The 14,971-nt window shown below is 37.4% G+C and overlaps 1 pseudogene; it reads right to left on the bottom strand.

Annotated features, from left to right (window-relative positions):
- Positions 1-10,418: 10,418 nt before the first annotated feature.
- Positions 10,419-11,595, bottom strand: LOC102824260 (annotated as a pseudogene).
- Between the last annotated feature and the right edge of the window lie 3,376 nt (positions 11,596-14,971).

The following is a 14,971-nucleotide window of genomic DNA, read 5'->3' on the forward strand; positions in this document are numbered from 1 at the left end:
TTAAATTTCTGTTAAGACTCAAATTGAATGGGTTACCACTGTAAAACATAGTCTTCTACCAAGCAAGTACTTAGAATTTAAGGTGTAGTGCACTTCTTAACTTTAAGTGCAGTTTTGTCAAAGATTTGCTTGGGGTCAGTCCAGCTGTTATAAGAGTAATTTCTATCCAGCAGATATCAAAAGTATGTAAGAATGGAAAGACTAAAAAACAAATAATGTAGGGTAAGAGTATAGTGGATAGTAATACAGGTCTAAGGCAGAATTGCTGTTCTATTTAAAACAGCAGGAACGAATGAAAATACTAGAATTTCCATCTCCCTCCTTTGCAAACTCCTTCTTGTCTACTGCTTACACAATCTTTATTTGTTAAGCATTGTGGTTCTGGATTTAACCTGGAGGAAATGATATTGTCTTTTCTTGAGAAAATGGTCCTTACTAAACACAGGAACTGCCCCAAATTGCCTGGGAAGGAGAAATCCCCATGAATCCAGGCTCTATTTTTGAAAGTTAAAAGGATTCCAGGCAGGCAGGTTTGGATTAGATAAGTATCCGGATTTGGGGATGGTTATCTGAAGCCCTGCCTGTCATTACATTTCACAGTAATGAAAGAGCATCTACTCTTAGTTTCTAATTCAGTGGCGAAGATTCAATGACTGTCTCAGTTTGTTTTCTTGCCCAAGTCACTGTAATATTTCCCAGATTTGCACTTTCCCTGTCCAAGTGTGAGAGTATCAGTATGTGATCAGTTCTTCCCATCCTGTTTGTAGATATATTGCTTCCTACCCAGACACAGCTCTCTTAACTGATCCTTAAAATAGAGGTGTCCTTGCTGTTTCTTATGAAGGACATTTTAATGGCTGGAATTCCAGATGCTGAGAAGTAAAAATAACAAAGGGAGTTATTTGTAAAAAAGAGAAAACACTTATCATGAGGAGCCATTGTAACTGGTACATCACTTAAATTGAAGGATACCTATCAGGAAAACCATTCAAAGGTAAAGTAGAGTTAAAATGAATATGTTGTTGTTAAATAGAGTTGGTTTTGACTCATAGTGACCCTGTAACAAGGTTTCCTTGGAGTAGTGGATGGGTTTGAACAGGTAACAGTTCACGGTTTATCCTACAGAGTCACACTAAGGGCTACATGTCAATAAAAAGCAAGCAAGCAAACAAACAAAACAAAAAGTCTGTTACCTATTTATTTGGAACTCACTTAACAACAACTCAGAAAGTTGTCAGTAAACTTCTCTAAACAATACTTATTTTGCATCCTGAATTCAATTTGTCCGTCAGCATTGTGGGATATGGAGTGTCCATTCCTAGAATTCTGACAACAATTGTTGAATGAGATTAATTAAGAGCAATCTAGTCACAAGACTATGTTAGATTTAATTGCTGTTTACATATTGAGAAGTCAGAGGATGATGAAAATCAAATCCCAAATATAATGAATATGAAAATAATTACCTATTGTGCTTGCCTGTGGTGGCTGCTTGCAGTGCAGTTAAGAACTGGTGTTAAGAACTCGGTGATAGAGTGCTGGGAAGCTCACCATTATGTGCTGACAGGATGTAGACAATTGGAGAACTAGAACCCTGCATGAGATTAAGATCTTTTCATTGCTACTCAAATCCTTTTCCCCATCCACCACTATGGATAACTAGTTTGATCCACTTCTAATTATGGGTTACAACTTGTTTCAATTGTTGTCTCTTAATTGTCCTGGCAACTCAGGTCTATATCTGGCTTCTTCACTGGTTTTCATCATTGCTCTAGACTCTGGTTACTGGTTGCATTGCAGTTGTCAAGGCCAGATCAAGGCCAGCTGGTCCAGAACAGAAATGTATACTTTAAGTGTATCTACAAGTTGAGTCCTGGTGTAGCACTGTAGGATTGTTAACCACAATGCTGGTGGTTCAAAACCACCAGCCACTCCTTAGACACTTCAACAGCACTTATCAACAGCATAAGTGAGATTCCTCAAGGTATCCAAGGACCTTTGAAATTCTATGCAAACATGCATGCACACATTTCTGAATTTTCTTTTTATTTTAGCAATCTACACAACTTATTTAATTATTATGAAGATGCCCAAATTGTTCAGTAGCTAGAAAATTCTTTGGATAAAAAGCTGGTGATTACAGTTCCTCTTGCATTTCATCCCCAAACACATATAAGATTTATATAGCACAAGAAAATATTTCCAGATGTAAACAATTATATTGGGTTCATAAATTACTCTTAGCATATGAGTCTCCTGCATAGATAAACTTTTTTATGAAAAGCTTTTATGGTGAAGTGAATGATAGTTTACAGGGCAGATCACCAGTTTTACACTCAACAAATAACATTTTGTTTCATTGCAATGATTATAATACCCTCCAGGCACCATTGGTTAACAGTATTTACCTCTATTCCCCCCCCCTTTTTTTTATGTACTTAAAACACACAGAAAATATATATTCATTTAAATGTCCAGAGGGTACATTTTGCAAGCCAGGCTCTTGCCTTCAGGCACACAGCCTTTCTCATTTCATAGAGTCCTCAGTTGCCCTATCTTCCTATGCCTTTGACTCTGCTCCCTTCTCTGGTGTTGACACTTTTTCTGGTTAGGACCCTGTGCTTCACTTATGCTCGTCCCTGCGATGATCCTAAGGTCCTTTGTTCCTGGAATGAAAGATCAACTTCTCTCTTTTTTGTGTCATATGTACTACCTTTACAGTTGTGATCATTGTAATTAGTCATGATAACCATTACTCACTATTGAATCAAAAGAATCCTATCCCCATTCTCCTCCATTCCCTTTTACCAGAAGCATCTGGATAAGAGGAAAACTATTCAGTGGGAATTCAACCTTGCCCCACTCTTTCTGAAACTAAGCACACTCTTGAAATTTTGTAAACCAGCAACTTCGTGCCTTTATAGCCTCATATTTTTGGTAGCTAATGTCTAAGTTGCCTATCCCTATCAACCTTGATGTGAAGACAGGCTTGATCCTTGATGTGAAGAATCTTTCCCTTTCGTTTGGTATTTTGGAGTCCTGGTCTAGTTCTGTGAGTTAATGCGCTGGACTGCAAAGTCAGTTTGAACCACAAAGTCAATGGTTCAAGCTCACCAACTGCTCCTCAGAAACCCTATACAGGGTTGCTGTGGGTCAGAACCAACTTGATGGCATATAACAACAATACACATCCACAAGCAAATCTCCAGCTCATCAAATTGTAGCAATATACACTTGCTCTCTGTATCAAACTGCTTTATCTTCCTCTGGTCGAGTTCTGATCAGCAAGCCATCCAAGGTAGGTCAAATGGGTATCATCTGCAAGTTTGGGAATAATACATGATTATCATGGACTTAACAATGTAACAAAGGGTAGAGAGTGATGCAAATGACTAACCCTAATATTGTGTCAGAAAAGAAACCAAAAGTCCTGTCCTGGGCTTCAGAGAGAAGGGATTTAAGTCTCCATGGACCAGGAAATATGCGTGGCTTTAAATGCATGTGAGATGGGCCTTTAAAGCTAATGAAACCGAAAGGCGTAAATGTCCCATTATCAGAAATGCAGAGCATTCAAGGACAGTGGAGTGTCTGTGTTGAGTAGAAGGGTGTAATCTAACAAGAGACCGTATAAAACAGAGAAAATCTCATCTGTCTAGTATCAGAAACAATGCTGCCCTGTAATTCATAATAGCAATTCAGTAGAGACTCTGAGGAGCTTATGAAGTTAACAAGAGGATATGTTCCCAAAGGCTGACACTGGAAGTGCTTTTGAGGAGATTCAGTAGCCTATGCCCATCCTATTGCCTACCCCTTACCTTGGGGTCCCAGTCCTTAGAAATCAGGACCATCTATGAACAAAAGTCTTCCTTAATGGAAGCTGGTTCTGCTCCAAAAAAGCAAAATGAAAACGAAAAAAAAACTAAAACAGTGTTACAGCAAACTTCAACACATGTAACGTATTTCACCTATATCCAACTGCCATAATGTATGAGAATCAGGCCTACCCACTCCTTAAAATAATTCATTTAGTACAGGGCACAACAAAATTTAGCTTCTCCCGGTTCCTACTACTTACTTCACATCCCACAAAATGTGATTCAATACTAAAGAATAAACTTAGCCCAGACAAAAGCAGTACTACTACCACACTAAACTAGGATGTTACAATCCTTCTACATATTTAAAAATATCCTCACTCTGAGAGCTCTGAATTCATCGCAGACATTGCTGCATTAGATTCTTCCTCTTCAGGTAGTTCAATGTCCAGAACACCACACATTTACATGCATATCCACACTACTACAGGTATACTTCATCTTATTGTGCTTCATACGTGTATTATTATTTTTAAGATACTAAAACTTAGTGGCAACTCCACATTGAGCAAGTTTATTGGTGCCATTTGTCCAATAGCATGTGCTTACTTCATGTCTATGTCACATTTTGATCATTCTCAAAGTATTTCAAATGGTTTCATCATGCTATTGTGTACTTAATAGACTGTAGCATAGTGTAAGCATAACTACCGCATGGACCGGGAAAGATTCTCTATTGCAATATTTACTTGATTGAGGTGGTCTAGAACTGAACCCCCAACATCTCCAAGGCATGTCTGTACTGAAAACTAATTATCACACAGGATTTACAATCCAAATCCTCATCTCCTGATAGGTCATTGCCTTCCAATCAGTTAACTAGATATACAGGAAGAGATTAAAATTCATACACAAACACACACACAATAAAAAAAAAAAAATCCTAAAAACTCTAAAAAGGAATCAGTAATTGGCATCACACTAAGCTAAGCCTAAACGTAAAGACAAAACAAACCTTCCTGATTTATCAAAGCTATAGATATATTAGAAAGTACCTGAAAATTAACAGCTTAAAAAACTCAAGTAAAAAGTTTAAATGGGAGCATAAGATAAAAACGGTCTCCTTCTCTGGCAAAGAGTTCTCCCATAAGGCCATGCCCACAAAACATATATTCAGGGCACATAGGCTCTGGAGCTCAGATGGGCTTCATTGGCATGGGGATGTTAGCAGCCAACCCTCCAGGTAGGCCAAAAATCCCTGCAGGAGGTTGGCGGCTTTTTGTGGTGCCTATTGATGTCATCCAGTACCTGCTGCCAATGTCGCAACTTGGTCAGATGTTTCTGGACCAGGGCATCTTTCTGATGCAGTTCATTACTTAGTTCCTAGACATCCTCTTTGATAACTTGCCCTGGTTTCTGGACAAATTACTGTAATCTTTTTTGAAAGAAAAAATATTCTGTCTTGCGGCGTCAGAAACTTGTAATGAATTTAATCACCAGAGAAGCAAAGCAGGCCTCGAAAAAGGACTCCAGTTCATACACTGACATATTGATCTGGGAGACCCTGGCTTGAAGAAGCAAAGCCTGGCTGGGGAATCAGTGTGAAGGTGGCAGGGACCCCCAGTGGCTGCCCTGAGAGAATACCACCTAGTGGAGCTGCTATCTTGCAATGATCTATATAGGTCTTTTGTTTCTCTGATTAGATTTATTCCTAAATATTTCATCTTTGGGGTGATTATTATAAATAGTATAGTGAGGTTTTTTTATTTTCCTTTTTGTTGTTGTTCTTATTAAGTGCAGTTGAGTCAGTTCTGACCCATAGTGATGCTGTAATGGGTTTCTAAGGCGCGACTGGTAAGCTTGAACAGTTGACCTTATAGTTCAAACCAGCTTTGCAATCCAGCACACTAACTCACAGCTGTCTTTATAGTATAGAGTAACCCAACTGATATTTGTATGTTGATCTTGTACTCTATCACTTTGCTAAATCTTCCAATGAGTTCCAGTAAATTTTTGGCTGAATCTTTGGAATTTGTATGTATAGGATCATATCATCTGCATATAGAGATAGTTTTGCTTCTTTGTCAATTTAGATGCCTTTAATTTCCCTCTCTTGCCTTATAGCTCTGGCTAAGAGTTCCAGTATAATATTGAACAGGAGTGATGATAAAGAGCATCCTTGTCTAGTTCCTGTTTGCAAAGGAATGCTTCCAGGTTTTCTACATTGAGAGTAATGTTGGTTTTGTATATATGCTCTTAATTATGTTGGGGGATTTCCCTTCAAGTCCTACTTTGTTGAGTATTTTTTATTAGGAATGAGTATTGAGTTTTTTCAGATGCCTTTTCTGCATCAGTTGATATGATCATGTTGTTCTTTTCTTTTTTTATTATTATGGTGGATTATGTTGATTGTTTTTCTAATATTGAACCACCCTTACATCCCTGATATGAATCCTGTTTGGTCATGCTGTATTACTTTTTTTATATGTTGTTTAATTTTATTGGGTAGGATTTTGTTGAGAATGTTTGCATCTATGTTCATGAGGGATATATGTCTATAATTTTCTTTTTTAGTGATGTCTCTCTGTGGTTTTGGTATTAGGATTATGCTTGCTTCATAAAATGTATTAAGAAGTTTTCCATCCTTTTGTATATTCTTGAATAGTTTGAGCAGAATTGGTGACAGCTTTTCTCTGAATGTTTGGTAAAATTCATCAGTGAAGTCACCTGGACTTTGAATATTTTTTTTTTTGCTTGAGAGTTTTTGGATGACCTGATCAATTTCTTCTTTTGTTACAGGTCTGCTCAAGTTTTATACTTCACACTGTGTAAGTTTAGGTAGGTCATGTTTTTCTGAAAATGTATCTATCTTCTCTAAATTTTCAAATGTGTTAAAGTACATCTCTCCATTGTTGTTAAGTGTCGTCGAATCAACCCCCACCCATAGCGACCCTGTATAGGACTTCCAAGGAGTGGCTGGTGAGCTTGAACCACCGGCCTTGCAGTTCAAACGGCTTTGAAGTCTGGCTCATTAACCCACAGCACCACACCAGGACTCCATCTCTCCATAGTAATCTGTTATTACCCTTTTTATTTCCATTGGTTCTGTTGTGATGTCACCCATGTAGCATCTTATGTGTACTAGTTGTGTCTTTTCCCTCTTTTCTTTTATTAGATTTGCCAGTGGTTTATCAATTTTATTAATCCTTTCAAAGAACCAGCTTCTTGTCTTGTTGATTCTTTCTATAGCTTTGCTGTTTATTTCTATCTCGTTTATTTCTGCTCTAATCCTTATTATTTCTTTTCTTCTGGTGACTGGAAGTTTACTTTGCTGGTCTTTCTCTAATTGTAGGGGATGCTGTGTTAATGTGTTGATTTTGGTTCTTTCTTCTTTTTAAATGTATGTATTTATTTTTATTAAGTGTCCTCTCAGCACTGCTTTTGCTGTGTCCCAAAGGTTTGGGCATGTTGTGCTTCCATTCTCATTTGTCTCTGGGAATTTTTGAATTTCACTTTTTTATTTGTTCTACTACACCATAGCTGTTAATCAGGGTGTTATTCAGTTACCATGTATTTGACTTTATTTTCTTTATTTTTCTCTTGTTGATATCTAATTATATAGCATTGTGATTTGAGAAGACCTGTATTTTCTTGAAAGCAAGTCTCTATATTTATCATAATCATTCTGATATCCAAAACCCATCAAAATTTAAAGACTACAAGCATAATTTCTTTCTTGGCATAATTTGGGCATTTTTATAATGCTGGCTTTTTAGCTGTCTTTCTATAAATCCAGTATATTCTTAGTAAAGGACAGAGTTTTCATGGTTGTAATAGTAATGGCCATCTCTCTCTCTCTGATCCAGAGTCTCTCAAGGTAGATACACTAATCCCTGAGATGTCATGATTATTGGCAGCTGTTAATTTACAATCCCCCTCTTCATTTTTGATAATGCTTGAAAAAAATGTTAAACATCACATGGATTATCAGAAGAATGAATACATCTGTTTTGGAAGAAGTACAGCCAGAATGTTCCTTACAAGTGAGTATAAAGAGATATGCAAAAGCTGGACAGTGAATAAGGAAGATCGTAGAAGAATTGATGCCTTTGAGTTGTGCTGTTGGAGGAGAATACTGAAAGTGCCATGGACTGCCAAAAGAACCAATAGATCTGGTTTGGAAGAAGTGCAGCCAGAGTGCTCCTTGGAGGCCAGGATGGCTAAGCTTTGTCTCTCATACTTTGGACAGATTGTCCCGAGGAAATAGTCGCTGGAGAAGGATGTCGTGCTGGGTAAGGTGGAGGGTCAGAGAAAAAGAGGAAGACCTCTAACGAGATGGATTGGCCAGGTGACATCATTGATGGACTCAAGTGTGGCAGCGGTAGTAGTGAGATTGGCCCAGGATCGAACATTGTTTTGTTCTGCTGTACATGGGGTCGCTATGAGTCGGTTCCGACTCGATGGCACCTGACAACAACACATACCACATACTTTGGACACATCATTAAGAGGGGGCAGTCTATGGAGAAAAACATCCTGTTGGATAAAATAGAGGTTCAGTGAAAAGGTGGAAGACCCTAAAGACGATGGATTGACACAATCGCTGAGGAAATGGGTTCAAGCATAGCAATGATTGTAAGGATGGCACAGGACTGGGCAATGTTTCTATGAGAACTGAACATCAGAGGCACTTGGTATGTTTAAATAGATCAGTATGAAAATGGAGTGTAAACTCTATTTTTAAATCTTGACATGAGTCTAGAATTCATGTTGAATTTTAATGACACCTTTTCTAACACCAGCTGCTCTAACCTTGATGCTAACCTAACCATATAACTTGAAGAGACATATTTTGTTTTGTTTTCTCTGAAGTCTGACAGGTGTAGGATATCACAATCTATTTTCATGGGGTTTTTCAACTATGGACAAGCAGATACAACTATGGACAAAAAGATATGATAGCTTATACTTGAAGGGTCTTGATGCACAGTATTATTAAATCAGAAACAAACATGAGTGAGAAAGTTATTTTTATAGCAAGTTACCAAAAACCTGTCCAGCCATTATCCTGTAAACTGAAAAGCAGTCTATGTAATCACACACCTGTTATCCATTTATCCCTGTTTTTAGAAACCCTGAGATTGAGCCCCCTGATGGTCATTTCATCAGTTGTGATTTTGTAACTTTCAGTTCCTGCTCAAATAATCTTTTTCCTCATTGCCCTTTTATGGCATTTTGTCCTGTTGTATACAGAATCACTATGGTTTGGAACTGACTCAGTAACTACCAACAACAATTTCACCAGAGATTGTTTTCTTCTTTTCTCTAGGAAGTTATGTGCACAAGGATGGGAAAAACCCACAACTAAGAACCACTGACATGGGGACAGAAGCTACATCCCTATGCATAAAGATGACCCTAACTCTATGGTGCAATTCACATTTCATACTGCTCTGTAGGAACAAGCTGAAGCTCAAGTCCTGCTAAGAGCACATCCTTGCTTATCCCATTCCCTGATTCTTTCTGCTTCCCTAGGAAGTTTGGATCTAGATTCTATACTAGGAAACGTTACATTACAGCTTCTTGTACCCAAGAAATCCTTTCTCACTTATCTCTCTGACTCCAAGTATAATTTCCTTAAAATAGAAAACCTTAGGTTTGATTCCCAGTGTTAGTGCTAAAACAACTTTTATGTAGTTCATCTTGTGCCTTAAACTAGTATTTAAAGATCTTAATATGAAATAACAAGCTCAAAGAGTTACTATGAAAAAGATTAACTAAAAATCTATAGTTTTGTGCTTTTCTTATTATGTGTGTACTTTATTTAAGAGCTGTGTAGGTTTTCACAGAAATGTGAGAATTATAAATTTTAAGTGGGCTTGTTTGAAACTTTGCTTTCCAGTGTGGAGTGAATAAAATATTGTCGAGGAGAAAAAAAAAAACATACACAAAAACATGAAAATCAAAGTCAAATGGTTTGGGCACTTAATGAGTGTTAATTAGCAATGGTAGTAATTTCCGTATATTATTTCATGTCAGAGAATTTGTGCATGAAATATTGGCTTCTTGCCCTCATTGTCTTTGGAATGTGGAAACCATTAGAAACTATTACCCGTGTAAGGAAAATCTACCAGGATGTACTAAGAACTTTGGGAGACAGAAGAACATAGGTTACAAAAGGAAATTAACAACCACGTGGCCCTTCTTTACAACCTTTTTCCCCCCAAGTAGTTCCAATGCCTTTCGTCCTCAGAAACATTTTTTGACTTTGCATCTTGTTACTTGTTTGAGCCACTCTATCTTGGTTCTTCATGTGAACTGAAATTGCTTGTTGCCTCCAAAACATTGGGGCGTCCTTGATTTTGTATTTAATTAATGATTGTGTGTTGGTGTGTTCTTAGATACTCCCCAACTGTCTCCACATGAGTGTGATTAAAGAATGAAAGTATGTACATAGTTATCTGTTCACTGTGCAGCTCACTTTAGGGTGGGTTTGACTGGTGTCGGTTGCTGTCTATTATTGATGAAGAGGTATGGGAGCTGGTATGGGCTTCTATCTAGTGCATGGGATGAGCTCTCCATTGTTTGTTGGTTACTAAGACATTACCCATTCAACAGGAATGAAGTTGGTATATTCATTCCAGGTGACTTCACCTTCACAATTGTAATTAATCTTTTCATCAACTTCTCATTCCTCTTAACACATTCAAGACATAACATATTATCTTCTAGGTTTGGGGATGCAAAAATGCAAGCCAGTAACAGGAAGAGAGAAATCATTCTCCTAGGAGTGTCTGGCACCCAGGCCTGACCTGCATGGCACTGCAAATGAACCCACCTCTCTGTTTTTGTGGGGAGAACTCTACCATGGACCACACACCATCTGCCACCAGAGGTTTGCAGCAAAAATGTCTCAACTGAAGTAGGAATGCAACATGAATTCACAGGTTGAGGTTGAAGTGCTCTTCAGGAAATCCTTGCCCAGGATACCAGTGTGGCCTCCTGGGCTGAAGAGATCAGTTCAACTATTCTATTTACATCCTCTTGTCTTAGTCTTCCAACTTTCCTGAAGCCTTGCTCTCTTGGTCTTGTGTTTCCTTAAACTTGGATGCACTTTGGCCTTCTGTGGTGTGCTGGGATTATCCTGGTTTTGCTCAGGGTAAGCATGTTTCTGGAGCCTCAGGTAAACATCTAATTTCTGGTGGTCCATACTCAAATTGAGTTGCTGACACCACTTCCTCAGAGTGTTACAATGTACCTCATTAACAGGAGGCAAAATGGTTGGCAAAGGAAGATTTGGTCTTTTATGACAAGATTTTCAGCTAGCTTTGGGCTGTTCATCCATCTGAGGAAGATGAACTTTATTGTTTGTCCTAGACTTCTTCAGTTTGACCTTTGCAGTCGAAGAAACACTTGGTTCTATTTCCTGCTCTTGTTTAGGTTCCTCTTTTACTGAAACCAATGTGATAATCAGATTTTTCTAATTCCATTTAAAATACATTCGCGGCCATTTCCAGGACCACATAGGGAAAGCAAGGTCAGCAATGTCCAATTCCTTACAGTTTTAATGTTTCCATAATATTCTTGGATTTTCCTTTTCTTAATTTGATGTTGAGATATATTCAGTGCTTTGAGGTTACCCTATATTTTATTAATCTCTTCCTCATTTTAACACAATCTGTTTTATCCTAAGATCTTCCTGCCTCCTCACCACCTGGATCTCTGTTACTATACTATTCCCTTCTTGATCATTGTAGTTTTCCTGATTATAGACTGACATCCCAGATCCCCTAATTTTATTATTGTAGTTTCATTCTGCTCTGGACTCTTCCATCTCTGGACTGAGTTCTGGGAGGTGTTGCCACATATGTTAGTCTCTGGTTGTTGTCTGTTCTTGTTGATTCTTAGTACAAAGAATTTTCTTTAGGGTGTTTTGAAATGCTGGCTTTGATTTTACAAAATCCCTTAATTTCTCTTTATCCTGAAATGTTCTGGTTTCAGCATTATATTTGATTGGAAGCTTTGTTGAATATATGATTCTTGGTTGGCATTTTTTTTTTTTTTCTCTCAGAGTTTTGTATATGTCTTATCATTGTCTTCTTACCTGCATGATTTCTGCTGAGAAATCAGAGCTTAATTTCATTGGCTTTCATTTCTAGGTAACACTCTTTTTTCACTAGCTGCTTTTGGGATTCATTCCTTGTCTTCACTTTTGGATTGTTTGATTATGATATGTCTTGGTGATTTTCTTTTGGGTTCTATCCTGCCTGGGGTTCATTCAGCTTCTTGAATACTTATCTTCTTGACTTTTAAGATGTTAGGGAAATTTTATTCCAGAAGCTTGTTAATTATCTCTTCTTTGGTTTTCTTGGTCTCTTCCTATTCTGGAATTCACTTCACCTATAGGTTATTCCTCTTTATGTTGTCCCCCATGAATTTTAGACTTTATTCAAATTTTTTTCATTCTTTTTTCTACTTGTTCTTCTATCTTAGCAATATTGAAAGATTTATCTTCAAACTCACTGATTCTGGCTTCCATTTTTCTATTCTACTCCTTTGCCTGTTCAGTGTAGTGTCCATTTTAGATATTTTAGTATTGATCTTCTGGACATCTTTTTGTACATTTTGAATTGCCTTCCAATACTCTATCTGTCTTGTTTTTTTTTTTTTTTCCTGTAGCTTTTCTGATTTCTTCCTTGTTTTCCTCACCTTTCTATGGTACATTTGGATGCACCTTAATATCATTGTCCTGAATTTTTTGTCAGGTAATTCCAAAGTTTCTTCTCCCTCCAATTCAATTTCTAGCTCTTCCTTTTGGTTGTTTGTTTGAGCTACTCTGTCTTGTTTCTGCACATGAGCAAAATTTTCTGCTGCTTTGTAGGCATTGTGGTGTTATTGTATTTGTATTAATTAGATGAATGTATGTTGTTGTATTCTTAAGCATTCTCCAATTGCCTCCTAGTAGGTGTGATCAGGAGATGGACTTCTCTGTTCACTGCTCTTACAGTTAATTCAGAGTGCTTTTAGCAGGTGTTGGTTTTAGATGTTGCTGTGGTATGTAGCAGCAAATATTGGCTTATAACCAATTGGTATAGTTTTAGACTGTGTGATTGTAGCTGGGCTGTATGGTCACAGTTGCTGTCTCTTATAAGGAGATGCAAGAATAGAAAGTGCTTCCACAAGATAGAAGGTGAACCCAAAATACAAGACTAAAAATGGAAGTTGAAAGTCATAAAATCCCAGGGGGGGAAATATATAGAAAGACAATAAAACTGGAAAAAGGAAAATGGATGAAATAAAAACACTGGAAAATATGACTAATTCTTTAGTACATCTAATGGACTTTTGCCTTCTAAGCCTCCTGAGAAATTTTATGATATTCCCTCTGTACCTCTGTGACCTAACACAGGTTGTTTTTTTACCCCTCCCCTCAAGTCCATTCAGCTGTTTCTCCTAGTGAGAACCAACACAGGGATGGCAGACCTGATTTGAAAGAGACTCCTGGAGCAGGCTCTTCCTGTTGCCTCCTCCCCTTTTGATTCTACATCCAGCAGTCTGCTAGGTACAGATCCTTCCACACAGCACAGAGCAATCTGCTGGCAGTTCAGACTCTTCCCTGGCAGTGTGCACTCATAGAGATCTCCCTTCTGGTCACCAGAGCAGAGATGAGTAGTCAGAGCAAAAGAAAAGAAGAAAAAAAGGGGGAAAAATACTTGCACATTTTTCTCTGCAGATTACTAGCAGGTTTCTGCAATGAGATTGCTATCTTGTCCCTCTAACTACTCACTGCCATTCAAAATCATTGCAGCCAGACATGTTAAACACCCCAAATCAGAAGTTACCTCCTTTCTTGCTCTTGTTCCAAAGCTTACTCCCAGTAAGCACTTGATCCACTGATTTATGCTTTCATTTGAAGTTGAGTCCTGGGACTATCCTCTGAATTGGTTTCTTCTGGTATTTTATTCTGTGTTTTTACTGATGGGCTTCTGCACAGCCTCTCTGCCTAGCCCACCACCCATCCCTTTCTCTCCTGAGTGATCTCAAAATGAGATGTTAGTTTTCAAAAGGAGTTATTTTTTGAAGCCCATTTGTAAATGACTTAAAGAACATAGACTATCATTATGGAGATTCTCATTTTAACCTGTTGCCATTGGCTGACATCTAGTTTAAATGTTCTTCTTTTCTTCTGCACTATGTAGACTTGGCGAAATTGTTGAATAATAATGTTTCATTTACTTTGACTAGAATTGTTCTTCTTACCTTTTTTTTACAGACAGAAGTCAAACAAAGATGCCCATTCCTTTTGCATAGAGACAAAGCTTAGACCACTCTATGATTATAAGTGCATAGATATTCAAGTATAATGTGCCAATACCTGAGCTTGAATGACAAAAATAAATTAAGCTTCCAGAAACACAGAGGAAATTTAAACCAAGGATGACAAGATTATAAGATGAGAGCTTGGGTCAGTCATAAGCCTAATATAGATGCTAAGACTTAGGTATAAGGTTTCAACACCATATAATAACAGGCAATTTGTTCTTGTCCTTATTAAAAGGCATAGATCAGAAACTAATATCCTTGCACTAAGTTACAGTCACAAAATAGCATTTTATTTCTGTCATAAAAGAAACAGTATAAGTTTGTTCCTTGTCCAGAAAAGGAAAAAATTAAAAACAATTTTTTATATGCTTAGAGTTTTATATGGAACAAAGTCCTACCAAAAATCTAAGCACTACCAATATCTGCTGTAAACTTAGAGTTCAATTTATACAATATATATGATGATACAATCTCCAATAAACTAATGTGTTACCAGACTAAAATATAGAACTTGGAAGATACTTTGTAGTAATCCTTCAAGAGCAATTTAACACGTAATTCTCACTGAAAATGAATATTTCAAGATAAAAATCAGTTAATAAAAAAATGCAACTGACACAAATAAATACATCTTTCCTCTTGAACACTTTAAAGAGGTATTTTGTAGCAAATGTGCCTAATGCAGTAAGTCATTTGATTTCTTGTCTGCTGCCTCCAATAGTATTGATTGTTGATCTAACCATATTGAAACCTTTGATAACTCAAACCTTCTCTCTGTTTATCATGGTGTTATTTATTAGTCCATTTGTGAGAATTTTTTTTTTTTCTTTATA

This window comes from Chrysochloris asiatica, unplaced genomic scaffold (genome assembly GCF_000296735.1).
Source record: "Chrysochloris asiatica unplaced genomic scaffold, ChrAsi1.0 scaffold00141, whole genome shotgun sequence".
Lineage (NCBI taxonomy): Eukaryota > Metazoa > Chordata > Mammalia > Afrosoricida > Chrysochloridae > Chrysochloris > Chrysochloris asiatica.